The following is a 21,558-nucleotide window of genomic DNA, read 5'->3' as shown; positions in this document are numbered from 1 at the left end:
CCATTTCTTTTTTTTTTTTTTAAATCTCTTTATTAGGTTTTGTAAGACAAAAAACCTCAACGGCATACAGACCTACACACAGTGACATCAAAAGACTGCGAGCGATGCTCCAATCGATCCGAAAGTACACAGCCTTAGTGCCAACAACCCAGCTAGGGGAAGGCGGCGAATTTCACTCGATGCACATTTACCTGTTACCAATAGGTCGAATCACCCAAGATAGCTCTGCAACCCCAGAACACATTCTGCCTGCAGCGTATTTACCATATCACCCACCCAGAGCCTTTCTTAAACCTCAGAACACTATCTGTTTCAGGGTGTAGCACTATGTCTCATCCCAGCCTCACCCTGATGATCCTCCATCGCAGGCTCTGCCTCCTCCTCGCCTCTATGCATCTGTGTCATAAACAAAACCCCAAAATTCTTGGGACGGCTACGTGGTGGAAGCAGTTCATTATAGTTATCCGAATGCGTGCAGCAATAGAGCACATTATGTGACCAGCGCTTAACAATGGGTGTCGGCCCCCTCATCCAGCACTGCGCCACCACCCGTTTAGCTATAAGTGTGCCCATGTCCACCAGTCTACGCGCAGCTTTAGGTAGCTTTTTGGAGTATCCCAGGAGTGCCATCGCAGGGTTCCGGATCCAGCATCACCTCGACTATTCTACTCAGTTCCCTGAAAACTTCTACCCAGTATGTGTGTATTCCCAGGCATAGCCATGCCAGGTGTAAGAAGTCTGCTGTTGGGGCGCGGCATCTCTCACACATTGCCTCTTTCCGTAGCCCATACCGACAGAGGCGCTCCGGTGTGTAGTATACCCTATTGATATATTTGAATTGTATGAGTCGGTGCCTGCCATGAAGCAAAATCTTTCTAGTATTCGTACAGCAGTATCGCCACATGTCGTCATCTATCGTCATTTGCAAATCTCTTTGCCATGCCAGCCTCGCTGCTGTAAACCGGTTTTCCCTATGGGTCATTGCTATTTTGTAGAGATTGGTCACAATCTGACGTGGCGAATCTGCCATGATCACATAGGAGAGTTCTGTCACCTTTGGCGGCTCATCTATATCCCCCCCTAACTGCTCCAACAAGGCCCTGTGCACTCTGTAGAACTGGAATTGCTGAAGTGTAGTGCCCGCTCCCACCGTACTCGATGCCTGTTCCCAGGTCTTTACCTTTCGTCTTGGAACATGTCGCCTGCCGCCAGAATGTTCAGTTTATGAAGTGCATTCATCAAACCCTTGTCTCTGCAAGGGGTCAACCAGAGGGCCCACTCCACTGGCATGGCTGGGGAGTACAGCAGTGCTCCCCCCTGTTGCTGCAAAAGGCAGTTCCATGCATGATTAGTGGTAGTTATAGAGTCTATTATCCCGGTTCTATGGTCTCCTAGTTTAAATATCGTTGCCACCAAGGGGAGAGAATCTGTGAATAGTCTTTCCATTCGCACATGTGGGATGTTCGGGTCGCCATGAATCCAGGTATGCATGTGTACCCCCTGAGCAGCTCTGTAGTACAGCTCAAAGTCTGGAGCCCCCATGCCTCCCATACTTTATGGCAGCGTGAGGACGTGCCATTGGACCCGTGCCTGTTTGCCCGTCCAGGCAAGCATTAGCATTGATTGTTTCAGTCTCTGAAAGAAGACACGCAGTAGCACCATGGGAATATTTATGAACAGAAACAACAGCCTTGGCAACACCACCATCTTCATAATTGAGGAGCGTCCCAACAATGAAAGCGGGAGTCGACACCAGACCTCCACATCACCCTCTAACTTGCTAATGACCACGCCATAGTTTTCTCGGAGCACTATCTCTGAGTCTGTATGTAGTTGGATTCCCAGATATCGAACAGAGTCTACAGACCACTGCAGGGGGAACTCCATCTCGAATTCCGTTGTGGACTGCGTAAGAGGAAAAGCTATGTACTTCGCCCAGTTTACTCTTAAGCCGGACAGAGCTCCAAAGTGTACTACTTCTCTGAGTACCGCTGTCAGGTTCTTCTCAGGGTCACGAACATATAACAACATATCATCCGCGTAAGTGGACACTACTATTTTATATGTCGGGAAGCCAATACCCTCGCCCTGAGTGCGCACACCAGTGGTTCCGCCACTAGGGCGTACAGCAGGGGAGACAGTGGGCAGCCTTGTCTAGTCCGTCTGGATATGGCAAAGGGTTCCGTAACTAAATTGCCCAGGCGGCCCCTTGCTCTGGGCTTGTTATACAGTGTGCCAATCATTTGCAGGAATACCGGCCCAAGTGCCATTCTCGTCAGTACCTGTCTCATGAAGGGCCACTCGACAGAGTCAAAGGCCTTCACCATGTCTAAGCATACCCCAATTGCCTTGGTGTCCTGCCTTACGTGCTGCATCGTTCCAAAGACCGTGCAAATGTTATATGTAAGGTTTCTACATGGAATAAAACCTGCCAGTTCCAGGGCCACCAGCTGCGGAGCTAGAAGTGCCAGGTGATTAGCCAGGATTTTAGCATATATCTTGGTGTCAACATTTAATAGGGAAAGGGGGCGATACAAGCTACATTCCTCCAGAGGCTTACCCTGTTTAGGGATAGCTACCAAAATTGCCTCCCTCATCGTCTGCGGCATACAGCCTGTTGTACACAGGTCATCGAAAAGAGATGCCAAATGCGGGGCAGGAGGTCTATGAATGCCTTATAAAAACCCACGTGAGTCCATCAGCGCCAGGTGCGCTCCCAGACTTCAAGCTTGCCAAAGCCTCTGCTATTTCATCCTTCTCTATGGGAAGCATTAGGAATTCCCTGTGGGTGTTAGTAAGTATCGGAAGGTCTATATGTTTAAAATATTCTAGGATCCCCTCTTCTAGGTCTCCCGATCTTGACGTGTATAAGTCCGCGTAGTATTGTCGGAACCGTTTCGCTATATCAGCTTCTTCAGTTAAAATCTCTCCCTCCTCTGACTTAACTGCCGTGATTTGTGTCCTCCCCCGTTTCGCACTCAGCGCTCTTGCAAGGAACGATCCTGGTCTGTCTCCCTCCCCATACGTGTGCGCTGATGCATATTTCCCCATATGCTTGACTTCCCTGTCTGCCTCCTCATGGAATTCTTCCAGTAATAGCTTAATCTCCTCCTCAGGTTCCTGACCTCTGTACCTTAATCAGCACCTTTCTAATTGCCCCAACTTCTGTTCCAGGTCGCCTAGTCTTTGTCTTATGTATTTGAGGACCCCCGAGTGTTTAGCCATCGCCACGTCTCGAACATAAACCTTAAATGCCTCCCAAATTATTTGAAAGCTGTCAACTGAGCCTACATTTGCCTCGAAAAACGTGTCCATAGCCTCCTCGAGCTCCCCCTTGAAAAGTGGATCTAACAGGGAATAGGGTGGGAAGCGCCATGTAAACGGCTGTATTGTTTTCTTAGGGGTATTGAGGGCCAGAAATAACGGTGAGTGGTCCAAAAGTGTGCGTGGCAGGACCCTACCGTCTCTGATGTGGCCTAGTAGGGACGTGGAGGCTAGCCAGTAATCTATGTGGGTGTGTAAGTTGTGGAAGGCCGAGTAGTGTGTTTATCCACCCCGATCCTGGTTGCGTGTTCTCCACACATCACTGAGGTCCATACTGACCATCACACTGTCTAGCATTTTCGCGGCCGCAACCGGTCTCCAAGTGGGGCCTGCCGATCTGTCCAAGTCTGGATCCCTCCAAACAATAAGTGCTTTTTTTTTGTAGTTCACGTAACATCTTACAAATGGTTCTCGGCTTGTCACTTCAGATAGATTTTCACTGCGCATTTCTAATAACATCTTAGATTTACTATGTATACGTAGCTTGGGTGAATAGTAGGCTACCGATGATATTAGCTTATATATTTGCCTTTTCCAACATGGCAACCATGCTCCAAACGCCCACGCTACACCGGATATATGTACGTGGTGTCCCACTCAATCATTGCGAGAGCACCACATATAAATAATGCTCATTTCACAATAGTACCTTCTCTGCTAAATTGCACTCTGATGGAAATGTGAGGATATGACAATTGCTTTGCCGGGTAAGATCTACTTCCCCGCACCGTTAAGGCATGTCCTGTCTTTAGGAAAGCAGCCTGGTTACCTATCTTGGAAACTTAGAGAACGTTAGATGGTATATATGTTTAAGAGTAACTAGAGTGTTCTCTCTTGCAGCCCACGCAGTACCCCACAAGGTGTCTACCCGTTTGTTACCCCGTTTAGACTGCATGCCGAGGTACAGTATGATAATGGGCCATCCTGTATCGACACCGCTATTTAACTAGAAAATTGCTGTATTTAAGTCCCATCAGGGCCAGTCAGCGCCGGCGTGCCTATACCTATAATGGTAGCGAGATATACAGCCCCAGAAAATACTAAAATCATTAACTTCTCTTTTTTTGTGTGAAGCCCTTTTGTAGGCGTTTGTGAGTATAATATTTTATAACACTATGGCTCCTCAAACATATGACTATCCACCATTAAGAGTTTGGTCTTAAATACCATCTTTTAAAATTTCAGTATCTTCTTACATCCCATGGGCAATTCCTAATTTTCCTTCTGAAATGTTTGTTTTCTTGCCTTCATAGACCGGCTGCTTACAAACTATAGGTGCAGCTACGTGCCTAATAAGAAAATAGGAATATCGATAGAGGATCCCATAGTGATAAATAATCCAGAGCTTGATATTAGGTAAGATAGTGCCATACCAATAGAGTATTGTAGAGCCAGGTGTATTGCACAGTAACAACTCACATCATCCAGCATTCCCCTTTTTGCAGGCCAAGTTGGACATCTTGATCAATTTGACATTGGCATCTACCGGGTAGAATGATGTACTGAGCACTCAATATTGCACACTTCTAACTCTATGGAGAAGATCCTCCACTTTCTGACTCAGTTGTAAGTAGGTTTTTTGAGTTAAATTAATTCCCTATAGTGGCAGAACTCAGTACTGCTAAAACATCTAACTGGCAGGCATTTTTCCCTTTCATAGCTATTGTCCCTAAGCAAGACGGCGACACACTGTTCCAGTGAAATAGAAAATATATCTGTCACCCCTCCAAAAACATGTAGGTAATGTTAGATCTAAGACTCCTTCCTGGGTGTAGGTCTAAAACGGCACTTATCTTATTGTTTGCACTTTAGGTGGCATCTTTATGGTCTTTGCCCAGACGTTGGGCATTCTATTTTTTTACTTTTTCTTCTTCTATTCACCATCACACCTTTCAGGTTTGCAATTCAGATGTGGAGTAAAAAAGTTTAAATGGTGCCTTTTGAGAGGTCACATCTGATTTTCTAGCACGCAAATGTATATTTAAAAAAAAAGCAGCAATGTCTTTGGTATTTGATACAGCACAGAAATGTATATATATATTGTATGATTGCAGATACAAAGAACCCCCAGTCTTTACTTGGAAATTGTACATTTTCGGCCCTGAAGAAGGTGATAACAACTTGCTTTCACCGAAACGTGCGTAGGTCAGCAATACACATCTGAGAATCCTATTTAAGAACCATGTCAAGGAAATGAACATACAAAACCAAAATGAAGGACTGATGCCTTTTTAATATACATATACAGGACAAACAGAATTTCTGTAATAGGTTTTTGTCTCAGATGTGGTTTCTTTGTAAATATGTTTGCACAGTGTGAGAGTTAGTATGTCTGAGAGGATTGAACGGTGAGAAAGGTTGAATGGGAGAATGTGTCTGATTTCACTTGTGTTTTCTTTCTGTGGGGATTATTGAAATGATAATCTATGAATGGAGAAGTAACAAAATATGGAGTATCTTTCTTATCTTCTAATGTCACTGTAAAGATTTACTAGTCATGTATTTTTTGATGAACAAATTAATTGTATAGAAAAAAAGGAAAACATATTTATATGTATACAAAAAAACAAAAAAATAAGAGAAATAATGAGTTTTGATAAATAAAACTCAATCTAAATGAAAGTGATTTCTCTTGCATTCTCCATGGTCTAGTATCTGTGCTGTATACCAAATATTGTCAGCAGAGCTATAGTCAATTCTCAAATTAGATAGGTCTGACAAGAGGTTTTCTATTTTGTATTCAAGTCTGGATCCCTCACCAGATTGAAATCCCCACCCCATAAAAACTGCGCTGTGTGATATTTGCATGTGGTCGTTGCCATCGCTGTGTACACTCTGGACAATCATAGTTGGGACCATACACGTTCACGAACACGATTCAATTCCTTACCCCCGACATCTGGATATTACAGGTCGCCCCCCCCTTGTCCGCTCTCAATAGCTCTAACGTGTACACCGACCTGGGGTTCACCCATGTTAGTACACCTCTGGCATGTGTAGTGAAGCCTGCTGAGTTTAAATACCTGCAATGCCCTTACTGCGCAGCATCGCACTGTCCTGCGGGAGGTGGGTCTCCTGAAGCATGGCTACGTCAACATTCTGCCTGTGCAGGTAGCACAGAACCTTACGCAGCTTGCGGTGATCATTAAGCCCCTTGACATTCCACGTCAGCGCTGTTATACTACCCTCCTGGCGTGCGTTATCTGCCGCCACCTGTCGCGCCATCTGTGTCGCTTCTGTATATAGTAGAGCCTAGCTTGACGTGTGTACTCGCACTGTGCTCTGTATGCAAAAACCAAAACCGTCCCAGCAAACATTCCCCAAACCGCATTCACATCTCAGCTTTCCCCTCCCCCCTCCCACAGTTGACCTCCCCCAACATGGTCACGCAGTACCCCAAGTCCCACCCTACCCTCCCCTCAAAACACCCCTCAAACATACCCCACAACAGGTTATTTTGGTGCTTAGCACGCGTGGGCAGAGGTAGCTTTGTACATAGAGACTGTGTCCTATCTTCCTATGCCTAAAGCCCTTGCACACCGCTGCCGTGCCAAACCATCTGCATCATTGGAAACTGAAAAATGCACATGTATGCCTGATGAATACGCACACATTGGTATCGCTAATTTAGCTGTGTCACTCCCCAGGGGGCAGTGAAGAGTTTGTTCTGAACCATAACCATCTCACGTCGTAGGCCTAGAAGTGGCTCTCTGCTCACACACAGCAATGACTATGCAGAACATTTTGGCCCCCGCCACCATCTTGGCCAGCAACAATATCACCGGGCCTTTCCGTCCCTCCTATCCCCGGCAGGCAGAGAGTCCAATCCTCACGGGAGCACCGCTCGCCCCCCACCCCCTCCGCAAATGACCAGCAAAATCAGTCCTGCTCTTCCAGCGAGCCACCAGCTGCTTAGTCCAGCATTTGCCGCAGCGGGCTGTTGCATTTTCCTGTCGACCACCCCTTGAGTGCCTGCTGTAAGGCCTTTGGGTCTGTAAATATCTGAGATCGCACCTGTTGATTCACACGGAGCTTTGCAGGGTACAGCATAGCGTAGTCGATGCCCAGGTCTCGGAGTTGTTTCTTCAGTGGAGCAAAATGTTTACGTACCTCCTGCACCCTCACTGTGAAGTCGGGTAAATCGAGATATCTGATCCCTCAAACCTCAGTGTCCTTTTCTCCCGTGCATAGCACCGTATCCCTGTCCCTATAGTTAAGCAGTTTAGCAATTATGGGGCGCGGCGGGGCACCCGTCAGAGGTCGGGGCCCAGGGAGCGGTGCGCTCATTTCACCACAAACATTGCTGAGAAAACCCCCTCTCCGAGCAGCGTTACCCACAGCTTTTCCACAAACAGTTCCATGTTTCCCGTGGGGGGTCGTCTCTGATAGGCCAGTGATTCTCAGGTTACAGCACTGCGAGCGGGCCTCCAGGTCCTCGGTGTTATCCTGCAAGGTTTGCATGAGTCTCCTCAGTTTCTTATGGTCCAAATCCAGTGTGGAATGCGCCTCCTTCACCTTCCTGATCCTCCTCTCCGACATGTCCAGCCTCTCTGCATGCTTATCCATTCTTTCCGCCATTCTATCCATCCTGTATGTCAGGGCGCCCATTTTCGTGCCCAATGTTGCTATCCCGCTCTGTAAAACTTTTTCCATGGATAAGAGTAAGCTGAGTATGTCCGCAGGATCGCCCTCTGTTGCCGTCATCTCATGTTTTCTGCGTCGGCTGCGTTGTGGGATTTCGAGCGCTTTTGTTCGAATGACAACTTGGCCTGTGTCTTATGTCCTCTTCCCATGTGGCACCAGAGCACAGTGGGTACGCAGGCAGATGGCCAAGCTCGACTTCCTCCGTTGACTGGGAGCACTAGACTATGGTCGGGGGGAACACTCCACTCCAGCCTCAATCCTCCACTACCTCTCAGAGCTGTTCACTCGCCCCCGCTTGTGGGTGCAGCCTGTCTTCAATATCCCACCACAGGCTCTGTCGTCTGCACTTGCAGCCTTACCCTGGAGCTCCTACACTCCGTGGTGGGCCGAGGTCTTTGGTACACCAGGGAGCAAGTCTCCTCTCCATCCGCCCAGTGCACACCTCCCCCCTGTTGCTCCGTGGGGGCTCCTGGAAGGGGGGCGGATGGCTCTCGTCGCCCTCCCCATCTCAAGTTATGTCTATGCAGGTGCACCTCCCCCGTGGCCTCCCCCGCGTACCTGTAATGTATGGCTCGCAATGGTGGCAGAGGAGGGGGGAAGTCCCACCAAGTCGCACAGGCCACTCTTGAATTCCTGCGTTAGGGTTCCCCACTCCACCGGCGTGTCGCTCTGGGCCCCCGCCACACCCTGGTGGTCAAAACTGTCCTGCTGCACCGCTGTATCAGGTCGCATGCAGCTATAGGGAGGGAGAGCTGCCCCTGTGTGCTCTCCACGTCTGAAGGCCTCACTGCATATCTGCCAGTCCACTTGCAGTTTGATCTCGCCACCCTGGTCTTTGCTGCACAGCTCCCCTGCAACGCGGAGGGGTGGTACCCCCGGCCTCTCCCCCGTCCGCTATGCACTCTGCCCGGCACTTCCCGCTTTGTGTGAGGGCATCCGCCGCTGCTCTGCCGTCGCCCAGGGGCCTCCATACCTTCCACGGGCTTCCCTTCACTCCGCGGACGCCTTCTGCCCCGTGAAGGTCAACTTCCGCTGCTTCTCCTTCCCCCGGGGGGGCGATCGCTCAGCCCCGGACTTCGGCCTTTCACTGTCACACCGAGGCCCCGGGTGCAGCGGACAGGCACCGGCATGACTCTGTAGCCCCTAACGCATGTCAGGTGATGCAGTGCCTTCTCGTCGTACACTCCAGGACGTTGTCTTGCGGCCCAGGAGCTTCACCGCCTTCCCACAGCATTTTCCACTGGACTGCCTCCTCCAAGATCACTCGGGAGTTCACCCAACTGCAGCTCTCCCCTTCCGGCCTCTGTATCTAGGGGGTAGGTTCCGGGTTATTGCCAATGATGCAGGATAAAGTAAAAATAGTAGCACAACAGGGCGAAGCTCTGGGCTCAAGCGGCCATCTCGGTCGCGAGCAAGCTCTGCCAACCATTTCCTATTTTTATCCCAAATCCTCTTCGGTCTATCAGTTTCTAAATTCTTGTTATCCCTGCATTATCCTATTTGCTTATTTTATATTTCTAGTGTCTGTATTTTATCTCAAACTGTCTCTTGCTGTACTAGTCTATCTGTAGCTTCCTTTCTTGGACTTGTCCTGTCAACTTTCCCTCTCTCCTTTCATATTTTGTGGCTTGCTTAGTGGTGATACTGTAAGAATCAGAGAACCCATTGGTCATGGTCACTTACTACTACTGGTTCTAGTACTACTACTCTGCCATACAGAACGCATGCCCAAGTAAAGTATTCTATGCATGTTTGAGATGAGAATGCTTTCTTTTACTTTCTCATGCCATCATTGCTCAATCAGTAAAACGAGAGAGTTCCCATAGTCACATTAGACACCTCAAAGTTGTCTTTTTTTATCTAGGCCTAATATTATTAGCAGCAGTTGATGGTGAAATGAATACCATGCACCATGGCTGGAAGGAAGTATGAGGAGGGGGAAGATAGCCCCATTGCATTTGCCAACTAAGAACACCTTATGTCCGTCCAGTTGGCCAGTGACCAATCGTATTTCTTTTCAAAAACTCAGATTCATCAATAGCTCTAGCCACTTCAGTCCCGTACAGGTTGTCTTCTTGAGAGGCTTTTCAAAAATTGTCACCAACTAAATGCCCAACTGGATATTTTTGATAGAACATCCTGTCTGTATCCGAATTGTAGTGATGTGTGTGGTTTATGTCTTTTCAATTTTAGATAGAAATAGAGGGGAGGCGTATATGGCATCTAAAAATTTTTAAATGTTTTTTCTAGCTGCACCTACCACCACTGCCAGGGACGGCGATGCCATCCAGGAAGTAGAAGCGGCAGTTGCAGGGGAGTGAGCCAGCAGCAGTGGTAGGCGGTGGTAAGTGGATGCCTGCCTGGGTGGGTGAAAGTGTATGGGTGAATGAAATTCTCTGGGCGGGTTTGATGGGTCAAAGCAAGGATGCCTGGGTGGTAAAATGACAAATGTATGTTCGTGAAAGGCTGAGAATGAGAGCCATGTGTGGATGGATGGATATATGGATGGATGGTAGTCATAGGTGAAGACTGGATAGAGAGAATGTAAAACGTAAATGGTGACTGAGTGCAAAGCCCAGGGAGAAGAATAGAAAATACTAGAAGAACAATGTAATGATGAATGGAAAAATCCCTCAGAAGAAGAGTAAACAAGAAAAAAATGTTATCAAAGTTTTTTATTCAAAGGGTTGAGGTGGTATTTCAGACTACTCCCTTTACCACAGTAGTTTTCAAGCGCAACATATATTATGTACCCACCTATCATCATCTATCGGCTCCCTCTGAGGCCCCACGCATGGCATTTCGCCAGTGATAGCCATGGGTGATCTATCGGCTGCATGGTTACATCGGAGGCACTGCATTGTTGCCTATGCAATGTGTGTCTGCCTCAGTTAATGTGTAGGCCCTTTTACGAATGTCATGGCAATGCGAAAAATAAATAGTTGTGTTTACCTTCAATCCCAGTGCCCACTCATTCACTTCCTTGTACATAAGTAACTCCAGTCCTTTTCTAACTTCCTTGTTCTGTCCCAGCCTTCCATACAATTTGAAAAATACATTCTTTACATGTGGCACGTTCCTATGGCCAAGTGATATATTTTTATTATTGCTTCATAACATATTACGTCACTTCAACGTTTTCCCTTTCAACAAAGTGACCCATTGCTAGCAAAAGCTTAGGCACTTGATGATGATGATAATGATCAGTGAAACGTCTACTTATCCGACCTATTCTAACTTACCTGCAGTTGATTAAGTTAATAAATATTTGGGGTACACAGAAGTCAAAAGGCTAAGAAAAACTGCTTTAAAGAAACGACCACCCTTATTTGCACACGACAAAGATCTCCTGTACTTATCTACATTTCTATTTATTGAGAGCATGGCTACTATTTGGGACACCAATCAATTCAGCATAGATCAAAAAAACAAATAAGCTTTAGCTTCCACTGCAGCCAGTAGGGCTTCTGAGCATAAGGCACACTTAACTGCATGAGGAAATGGGAGGCAGAGGATATACTGACTCTATAATGCAGCACCCTGATGAGAATTAGCCACATAATATCTTTATGAACAATAGATTTATATTCAGTGAAAGTATTTATTTATTTATTTATTTATTTAGAGTTTTGTATAGCGCTAGCCAGACCCGAAGGTATCGGAGCGCTTCACAACATGGTTGAGGTAACATATTACGGCAATCGTGTGTGTTGAATAACATTACAGGAAAGGAAAACAAGGGAGTCACAATAGTAGCACAAGCCAGGGCGGGGGAATAGGCATAAGTCTTGGTGAGGCCGTGGATATGTCCTGCAAAGTGCAGGCTTAGGTGTTTCGGCAGCGACTATCCATTCGGGAAAGACCGGTTAAGGAAGAGGTCTTTCAGTTGTCTTTTGAATTGAAGAGGAGGGGATAGTCCTGATATGAATTGGGATGGAGTTCCAGATTTTGGGGGCATTTCCAGAGAAGGATCGTGAAGCAGTTTTTTGTTTGAGGATTTTCGGCAGGATGAGAAGTGGAGTGTTGGAGCTTCTGAGGCTTCTTGTCTGACCAGCCTTCTTGAGTGTGGCGGCCTGGTAGGCTGGTTTCCCTGCATGAAGGGCTTTGTGCGTGAGGCAGGCCGTTCTGAAATTGTCACGCATTTCAATAGGGAGCCATTTTAGCTCTCTGATTGCTCTCTGATTGCTGGCGAGATGTGATCAAACTTCTTTACTCCAGAGACCATTCTGGCTGCTGCGTTGAGCGTAGATCTGAGGCGGCTAGGTGGGATTTTGCTATACCTGTGAGGGAAGCATTCCCGTAATCTAGTCTTGACAGCACCAGGGATTGAGTGGCTAGTTTGAGGTCGTTAGGTGGGATGAAGGGCTTAATTTTGTTAAGAAGTTTCCGGTTAAGGAAGGCGCTCTTGGCGATGCTCTTGATGTGTTTGGTCTTGTCAAGTTTGGGGTCCAGGGTGATTCTGAGCGATTTTGCAGAATCTGCCAGGGTGAGATCATCGTTTAGGGCGTCGATTGAGTTTAGCCATTCTGTGATTTGGGGGTTCTCCTCTTTGTTAGAGATGAGGAGGATTTCTGTTTTGTCTTTATTGAGTTTCAGGTGGTTTTGTGACAACCAGTGTTGGACGACTCTTAGAGTGTCATGAGTCTGTGAATGTCATCAATGGAGGAGGTTTCAAGGTAGATCAGGGTGTTGTCCGCGTAGAGGTGAAAGAGGATGTTCGACTTTTTGAGAATGGTAGTGAGGAGTTCTATGTAGATGTTGAACAGTTGAGGTGATAGAACTGATCCCTGGGGGACGCCTTTGTTGACAGGGTGGAGGTCTGATGAATAGTTTCTAATCTTTATTCTTTGGCTGTGGTTTTGGTGGAAGGAGGAGAACCACTTTAGGACCACCTCTTCTGCCCTACCTTCTCATGAAGTACCTTGATGAGCAGGTTATGGTCTACTGTGTCAAAGGCAGCCAATAAGCCCAGGAGAATGAGTAGGGAGCATTGGCCTGCATCTAGAGATTTATGAAGGTCGTCAATGACATTGAGGATCGCTGCCTCTGTGCTGCAACCTTTTCTGAAGCCTGATTGGTGAGTGTCTAAGAGGGTAGTGTTGTCAGTGTGTTGAGTCAATTGGAGGAGAAGGCACCTTTCCAGGATTTTGGCTAGGAGAGGAAGATTAGACACAGGTCTGAAGTTGTTTAAGTCGTTAGTGTCTAAGCCCGTTTTTTTCAATAGTAGAGTCACTTGGCCGACTTTAAGGCAGTCCGGTATGATTCCAGTGGAGAGTGAGATGTTAATAATCTTGGTCCAGTGCGGGGCTAAGGAAATGTTAAGCTTTTTGGCTAACTGGGCCGGAGTCGTGAGAGGATGGTTTCGCGGTGGAGATCATTTTGGCTATCTCTGCTTCGGAGATGGGGTTGAAAACTTTCCAGTGTGTAGGTGGGAGCTCGTGAGTGGCAGCTCCTATCTCTGGGGGCATACTCTTGAGTGAGGGACTGCAGGTGACATCAGCCGAGAGCTCAATCTTGGACATTTTGTCGTTGAAGAAGTTAGCAACGTTCTCATGCAAGACTTTGGAGGCCAGAACTGAGGGTGCAGGGGGTTTGGAAGTTTGTTGGTGAATGATCTTGAAGAGCTCCTTGGGCATGTTTTGAGCATTGTCTAAAGCATTGCAGAAGAAATAAATATTTTCCTTTTTGATGTGTTTATTGCACATGCCCGTATAGTTTTGAGTTGTTCTCGAAGGATTGGGGACGGGTTGTTCCGCCAGAGTCTTTCAGCTGCTCTTAGTTGCCTTCTCTCATGGTTTATGTCTGTGTTAAACCAGGATCTGAATGGGCTGGTTCAAACCCTTTTTTGTTTCAAGGGCGCTATTTCATCTAGAATGACAGTCATAGTGGAGTTGTAGTGGGAGGTGAGTTCTGTTGTGGTGAGATCCTCTGTGGGGATGGGAAGGAGATAGCTTATCTTGACTTCCAAGTCCGCCAGGGGGATCCGAGTTAGATTTCTCACCCATTGAGGAGGGTCCCGCGTGAGGGGCTGGCCTAGGAACACTTGGTTGTTGTTCAATAGGATGATGTGGTGATCGGACCAGTCAACGGGCAGGATGTGGTCGATCGTGACTGTGTCCGGATGGGCAATAATGGCATCAAGGGTTGCTCCTCCGTTGTGGGTTTCCTCTTCGCAATGTTGGGTGAGGTTGTTGTTGTGAAGAAGTTTATTCAGGGTTTGGATGAGCGGGTCATTTTTGTTATTCCAGTGGAGGTTGAGGTCCCATAGAATAAAGTTGGTGTTGTCACGAAGTGAGCAGTGGGTTATCAGGTCAGATAAATGTTCTCTGAATGCGGCGGAGTGGCCAGGCGGGTGGTAGAGGAGGTGGCAAAGAAGTGGTTTGTTATCTTTTGTCTTGATGTTTGTGGTTAGACATTCGAAGGAGTTGTAGTTGAAGGTGTTGATTTTCGTCACAAGTATGGTGGACTTGTGTACGATAGCTACAGCCCCACCTCGCTGGACCTTTCTGTCTTTATTGATGATCGCAAAGTCTGGGGGAACAAGTAAGTCCATGAATGGGAAGAGAATTCATTGAGCCATGATTCAGTGATAAAGGTGATGTCATTGTCGTCAGTAAGGATGGTTTCCGCCAGCTCTGTTGCATGTTTGATGGCTGATCTGCAGTTTATGAGCAGGCACTTGGTGGAAGGCAGCTCCTTATAGATTTTCTTAATTGAGGGGGACCTAGGGATGTTCGTGAGGAAGGATTGGGGTCTTGGGACTCTGGGAGGTAGGTGGTCGCATCTAATTCCTGTGATGACTTGGATCTTGGCTTTAGGGGATAGAGAGGAGGCAGTGTCATACGAGGAAGCAAGCTCCAACGCTTCGCTCGTGGACATAGGGGGTCTACATCTATAGGGTCTCTGAGTCTGATTAAGGAGAAGGGTTGGGTTCGGATTGCACCCCTGCACTTTAGCAGGTCTTTGAAGATTAGGGCTGGAGAGGGTGTGGGACATAAGCGGGCAGGGGTTGAGCTCGCGAAGAGTATTGAGGTTCAGTAGGATCTCTTGGAGGCCCAGGATTATTGTTTCTAGTTGGCTTTCTAGTAGAGCGAGACGCCGAGTTGTCTTCTCAGAATGGGATTGTTAGATCTGGGGGTCTCTAGTTGGGAATGGTATTCACCTTAGTCCAAATAGGGACCCTTACTTCTAAGTCAGGATAAGGGGATTACACTCCTTAATAACCCCTGCTCACCCCCTTGGTAGCTTGGCATGAGCAGACAGGCTTATCTCAGAGGCAGTGTGTTAAGCATTTGTGAATATACACAGTAATGCAGTGGAAACACTACAGATGGACACAACACAGGTATTATAAAAATAAGTATTCTTTATATAGACTTAAACACAAGACCACAAATGACAAAAATCCACAATACTACACTTAAGATTACTTAAAAGATGATTAAAGTCTCTTAATTCAAGTTGTTGGTAAATGCGACAAAGTTCTTAACAAAGTACCTGGATGCTTAACGCAAAGTGAACAAAAGGCTCGCAAAAGGGGAAATGCGTCTGTTCCGTGACCCGAGGGAACGGTTGCGTCCTTCCTCAATGCTTGCGCAGAGTAGGGGACTCGCCGTGAATCTTACCGGTGCAGAGGTGATGCGTAGATTCTCGGCCTGCGGGCCCGTTGCGGTGCGCAAAATGGTGCCTTGATGCGATGCGACGATCCGGTTGAGATGCGAGAAGATGGCGCCCTTGTTGCGGCGATGTGATGACGATGAGATGATGCCCTGGCAGCCTTGCGACGACTCTGTACTTTGGAGCCGCGACAGTCCCTGTGACACGCTTTTCCGGTGATGCGATGGCGACTCTCATGATGGCGTCACGCTTCTCCGGTGATGCGACAGCAGACAGCTTCGATGAACACACGCTTCCAGGGAGATGCGGCGAAGGCTCGCTTCTCCGGTGTTGTGATGATTACAGCTGCGGCGTTGACACGCTTCTTCTCGATGCGTTGCGATTCCAGCTCTCAGCGGCACGCAAGTGACTGGAGTCCGAATTCCCAGCAAGGAAATTCAGGAGGGAGCTGGAGGTGAAGTCTTTTGTCCCTGAGACTTCAGTAGGAGGCAAGCACAGTTCAAGCCATTGGAGAATATTCTGTACATGAAAGTCCTTACAAAGTTCCTTTTCCTTTCCCTTGGCAATGAAGCAACCACTGCAAGCCAAACCAGCAAACAGCACACTGGCAGAGGGGCAGTCCAAGCTCCTGCAGCTTCCTTGGTTCTTCTCCTTGGCAGAAAGGTTTCTTGTTCCAGAAGTGATGTAACTTCTTGGGATCAGGGTCCCAATATTTATACCCAAATCTTTTGTTCTCTGAAGGCAGAGAGTAAGCATGGGCGGAAAATCCATTTCGCTCGTGGATTTTGTGGATTTTCGGTAAATTCGCAATCCGCAAGATTCGCGAATTTCCCACAAAATCCGCGAGCGGAACGGATTGGGTCAAAAGTTCAAGCTGACTTTTGTAACTCTTTTAGAATGGCGCCGGCAAGCTCCCAGAGCCATTCTAAAATAGTTACAAAAGTCAGCTGCAACAGGAAGCTCTAATAGATAAAGTAAAGCAGGTGCTCGATCAAAGCTCAGCTTGGGGAAGATGGCGGCTGAGTGAGACGCTCGGTCGGAGCGCTCCTCACAGAGAGACCTGGTATACAAACTACGAGGTGTTATGGTGCATAAAGAAACCATGAGATAAGCGTAAGAAGCGGAAAAACACGCAAAACAAGCGGCTCGTAAACATGGAGAAGCGCGGAGAAGCAGAAAGAATGTAAGCAGTACAAGCTAAGAATCCCCCATAGCGAGAACGGACAAACGCCATATTGCCGGTTCATAGCCGGTTTGCAGCCTCATTGCCTCACAGCCTTGCAGCCTTGCAGACTCGGAAAAAACAACAATTGGCAGATGGTCGGTTACCTCAATGCGAAGGAGTTGGCGGCGGAGTCCGCAGGAAATGCTGTTTCTTCGGCGGGAGGACAGGGGAAGGTCCCAGAACACTCGGTGAGCCTCGTTAGCGTCTGGGCTGAGGCTGGGAAAGCGAAAGCGGCACACAGAAGAGTGTGTGGAAGACTGGGTTTCCTGTTCCGAGGAATCAGCGGCAGAGACAGCACCAGCATCGGTACAGGTAACGGTTGCAGCGAGGTAAAACAGAGGGCTCAGAGAGCAGTAACAAGTGGTATTGAGGCTCAAGAGGAACTTTGTGTAAATGAGATATCCAGTCAGGTAATAAAACCAAGCCAGACTGAAGGGAAAGGAGAGCTTAATGACACGCTGGAAAAAGTGAATTTAAAGAGAAACATAGTTATAAGTCAGAAAAAAAAAGAGCAGTGTTCAGCTTTAAGACACACATGAATAAGAAGGTACAGGAGGAGGAGGATAAAATAAAGGCTTTGAGTAATGAGAAGGAAATAGAAGCTAAAACACAGAATCTCCGAGGGAAAGGCACAGATGATACAAAAAAACCAGACATTTTGAAAGAGAAAAGCGAAGTAGTTGTGACCTCAACTTATTCTCTTAGGAACAGAAACTTCCTTAAACAAGAACAATACCCTAAGAATATTACCCCCAGGGAAGTTAAAAGAAGGAAGACAAAAAAATCATCTCTAGAACGCACAAAAAAGGTCTTAAAATTACCCGGAGATAAAGCTGACTCAAACCAAAAAATAAAAATTACTCCTTCCTTGAGAACTTTTTTTAAAGTCCAGGTACAAAAGATAAAAGAGGCTGAGGATATAAATACATTGGTACCAGCAGCGGATAAATTGAAAGGAAAAAGTTTATCACTAGAGGAAAAGAGGGAGGAATATCACGTCTCGCAAAAGGAGTCTCTCCTAAAATCACAAAGTCCGAACACAAAACTTCCCTTAAACTCGGATAATAAAGCTGGAAGAGAAGTAAAAAATCTGAATACAACTACATCTCAAATAGAACAGCAAGAGCAGCAAGAAATGGCTGAAGGTGGTGTATCAACAACTAAGGTTACCTCAGTCACGACTCAAGAAGAAGGAGATTTAGAAGACAAGTTGCTTGAGAATAATGAGGTAACAGAGGAACAAGTAACCGAGAAGGAAGGTCTGATGAGCCCTAAAAGTTCTAGGAGGCAAACTAATGATATGCTTGAAAAAATATGGAATGAAATGAGGGACAAATTCGCCATATCAGAGGCGAAACAAGACAAAATTCAAGAAGTATGTGAAAAACTGGATTGTAAACTAAATGCACTGGGGGAGAGAGTAACAGCCATAGAAGGAGAAGTGGCTAAATTGAGCAATAGAGTGGAAAGCAACAGAAAGGAAATCCATACACTGAGACAAGAGGGTAAATTCATAAATGAAAAAATGGAATCTCTGGAAAACCAAGCTAGAAAAAATAACATAAGAGTTCTGAATGTTCCAGAAAATAAGGAGGGTAATGATATAAAGAAATTTATTGTGGAACTACTTGTGGAACATTTCCCATGGTGTGAAGCAGAATCATTAAATGAAGATATACAAAGAGTCCATAGAGACCCTTATGGAAAGCCCAAAGAAAGAAAAAACCCGAGAAAAATTCTTATAAATTTCAAAACGTATACCTTAAAGGAGAAAATTTTGGGCAAAGCTCTGAAAGAGGGAACCTTCAAAAAAGACTCATGGTCATTTCGAATTAGATCAGACATGTCTAAAGCGTCTCAAGACAGGCAATGGGAACTAGGAAAACTTATGCCAGAGTTTCAATCTCTAGGGGCCACTGTACAAATGAAGTTCCCCCCTTCTTTAAGAATCATGTGGAGAAATAAAATGAGGAACATTAAAGATCCAGAAGAAGGGAAAAATCTGATTTCTCTAATGAAAGACACTGTCCAAATGGAAAATTCCACAATTTAAAAAGGAAAAAACGCTTTTATCCGCAAATAGGATATAAATGAGAACAAATGTTAAAGATAATAGACAAAAATAAAACACCTTAAAAAAAAACCGAAAGACTTTACCAGGTCCAAGAAGAGGAGCGGAAAAGGGGTAAATGAAAGCCCCTGAGAAAAAAGAAGAAGGAGGCTTCCCTGGGGAGGGTAAGAACAAATCATTAAAACCAAAAAACATAAAAAACAAAAATCAAAAAAAGGGTGGGGAGCAAAATAGGGGAAAAAAAACAAAAAATAAATCCTTGATATTGGAAAAGAAATGGAAAAAGAAGAATGTAATATTAAAGTCGAGTGCTACCGAAACGTACCGGAACACCTATTGGAAAAAAAAATGAATATTAAAGAAAATGGGGGAGACTAGTAGAACCATAAAAATATTATGCTGGAATGTTAATGGTATGAGAACAAAAAGTAGAAGAAACAAAATCTTGGAATATTTAAAATCATCTGAATGTGAAATCATCATACTTCAAGAAACACATTTACTGAAAGAAGAATGGGATCAGGAATTGAAAAACAGAGGATGGGTAGACGCATATATGTGTACAAATCAAAGCTGCAATATTAAAGGGGTAATTATCATTCTAAAAAAATCCCTAAAGGCAAATATTGAATCGTCACAAGTTGATAAGAAAGGAAGATGGGTAGTAGCAAAAATAAAACTAGGAGATACTACATATACAATAGGGGGATATTATGGCCCCAATCTTGATGACCCAGAGCCCTTAAAGAACTTGTATACACAACTTCTAACAGCCGATACCCCGGTAATTCTAGGAGGAGACTTTAATCTTATTCCAGACCTTAAAAGTGATAGGTCTCCCCCAGGGAAGAATGTAAACTCATCTAATTTACCGAAGATGAGAGAGTGGTTAAGCATATACAAGGGGGATCTAGACCTAATGGATGTATGGAAAGAAAAGGGAGACAAAAGTCAACCATTTACATTTTATAATAAAAGGCTAGGACACAGGTCAAGAATAGATTTTTTTCTAGTAGACAGGAATCTACTAACAAATATATCAAATCTTATACATATTCCAGCTCACTTATCAGATCACTCAGCTATACAATTAACACTAAAAATTAAAACAACTTATACACAGAAAAGATTTACAGTGGAAAGAGCTATGTTCTCCGAACAAGATATAGTACAATCCCTTAAAGAAGAAACTGAAATTTTTTTTGAGAATAATAAAACAGGAACTTCCAAACAAATAGCCTGGGACACGTATAAGGCAGTAATTAGGGGTAAACTCCTTAGTTTGGGAGCGTACAGAAATAAGAAATTCAAACAAGAATTACTAGATATAGAGAGATGTATCAACAGCTTAGACACACAAATACACACAGAAAGGGATTTGACAAGGAAAGAGAGTCTGCAGAAAGAGAGACAGAAACAAAAGGAATGTTTAAATGATATTCTTGATGATAGATTGAAAGCAAAATGGGAAGCAAGCAAGTTGGCTAAACATGAATTCGGAGAAGGATGCGGGAAGTGGCTTGCATGGAAATTAAAGACAGACTGTATAAGAAATAAAATAAACATCATATGTAAACAAGATCAAACAGGACAAACTACGAAGGAGGATGAAATTAGAAAAGAGTTTGAGACTTTATTCTGAGAGTTATACACGGAAGATATAAATCCATCTAAAGACCAAATAGAAAAATACTTACAAGATTTGCCCATATTGAAATTATCAGAGGAGGAGAAAAGGGAGCTGAATAAAGAAATCACTCCTAATGAGGTTAAAGAGATAATAAAATCACTGAAAAAAGGGAAAGCAGCGGGACCGGACGCATTGCCAAATGAATTATATCAGATGTTAATAGACACACTAGCCCCACAATTAACAGAATTAACAAATTTAATACTAATACAGAAGGAAACATTGCCAGACACATGGAATGATGCAATAATAACAATACTACTAAAACCAGGAAAAGACCCTAAAAAATGCGAATCATATCGACCGATATCTTTGCTCAATGCAGATTATAAAATTTTCACTAAAATCATGTCAACAAGATTAGGAAAGATTATACCTCAACTCATACATGCAGATCAGAAAGGGTTCACAAAGGGAAGACAACTACATGAATTGTCACATGAACTCATAAGCACTATAGATCTAGCTGTATCTAATAACACTCCACTAACAATACTAACGGTCGATGCTGCTAAAGCATTTGATAGAGTGAACTGGGCTTTCCTAAATGGTATAATGACTAATAACAATCTAGGGGAACCCTTTCTTCATATGATAGGTGAAATATATAAAAATCCCAGATCCAGAATTTTGGTAAACGGAAATCTCACGAATAACATAAAAATCGCTAGAGGTACGAGACAGGGGTGCCCTCTTTCCCCTTTGCTTTTTAACCTGTATATAGAACCCCTAGCAAATAAAATCAGACACTGTAATGATATAATCCCCTTTAAATATCAGGATTGGGAGAAAAAATTAGCATTATACGCAGACGATCTCATGTTATTTACAGAAGAATACGAGGAGTCTAAACCAGCCATAGAAAAAATCATGTCTGATTTTGGTCAAGTTTCTGGTTATTTGGTAAACCATACTAAGACAGAAGTAATGACATGGAATACCAACTTTCACTGTCCCAACATAAAAAAAGAGATAAGATATTTGGGC

This window comes from Lissotriton vulgaris, chromosome 2_1, assembly GCF_964263255.1.
Source record: "Lissotriton vulgaris chromosome 2_1, aLisVul1.2, whole genome shotgun sequence".
NCBI classification, from domain to species: domain Eukaryota; kingdom Metazoa; phylum Chordata; class Amphibia; order Caudata; family Salamandridae; genus Lissotriton; species Lissotriton vulgaris.
This window is presented reverse-complemented; position numbering follows the sequence as displayed.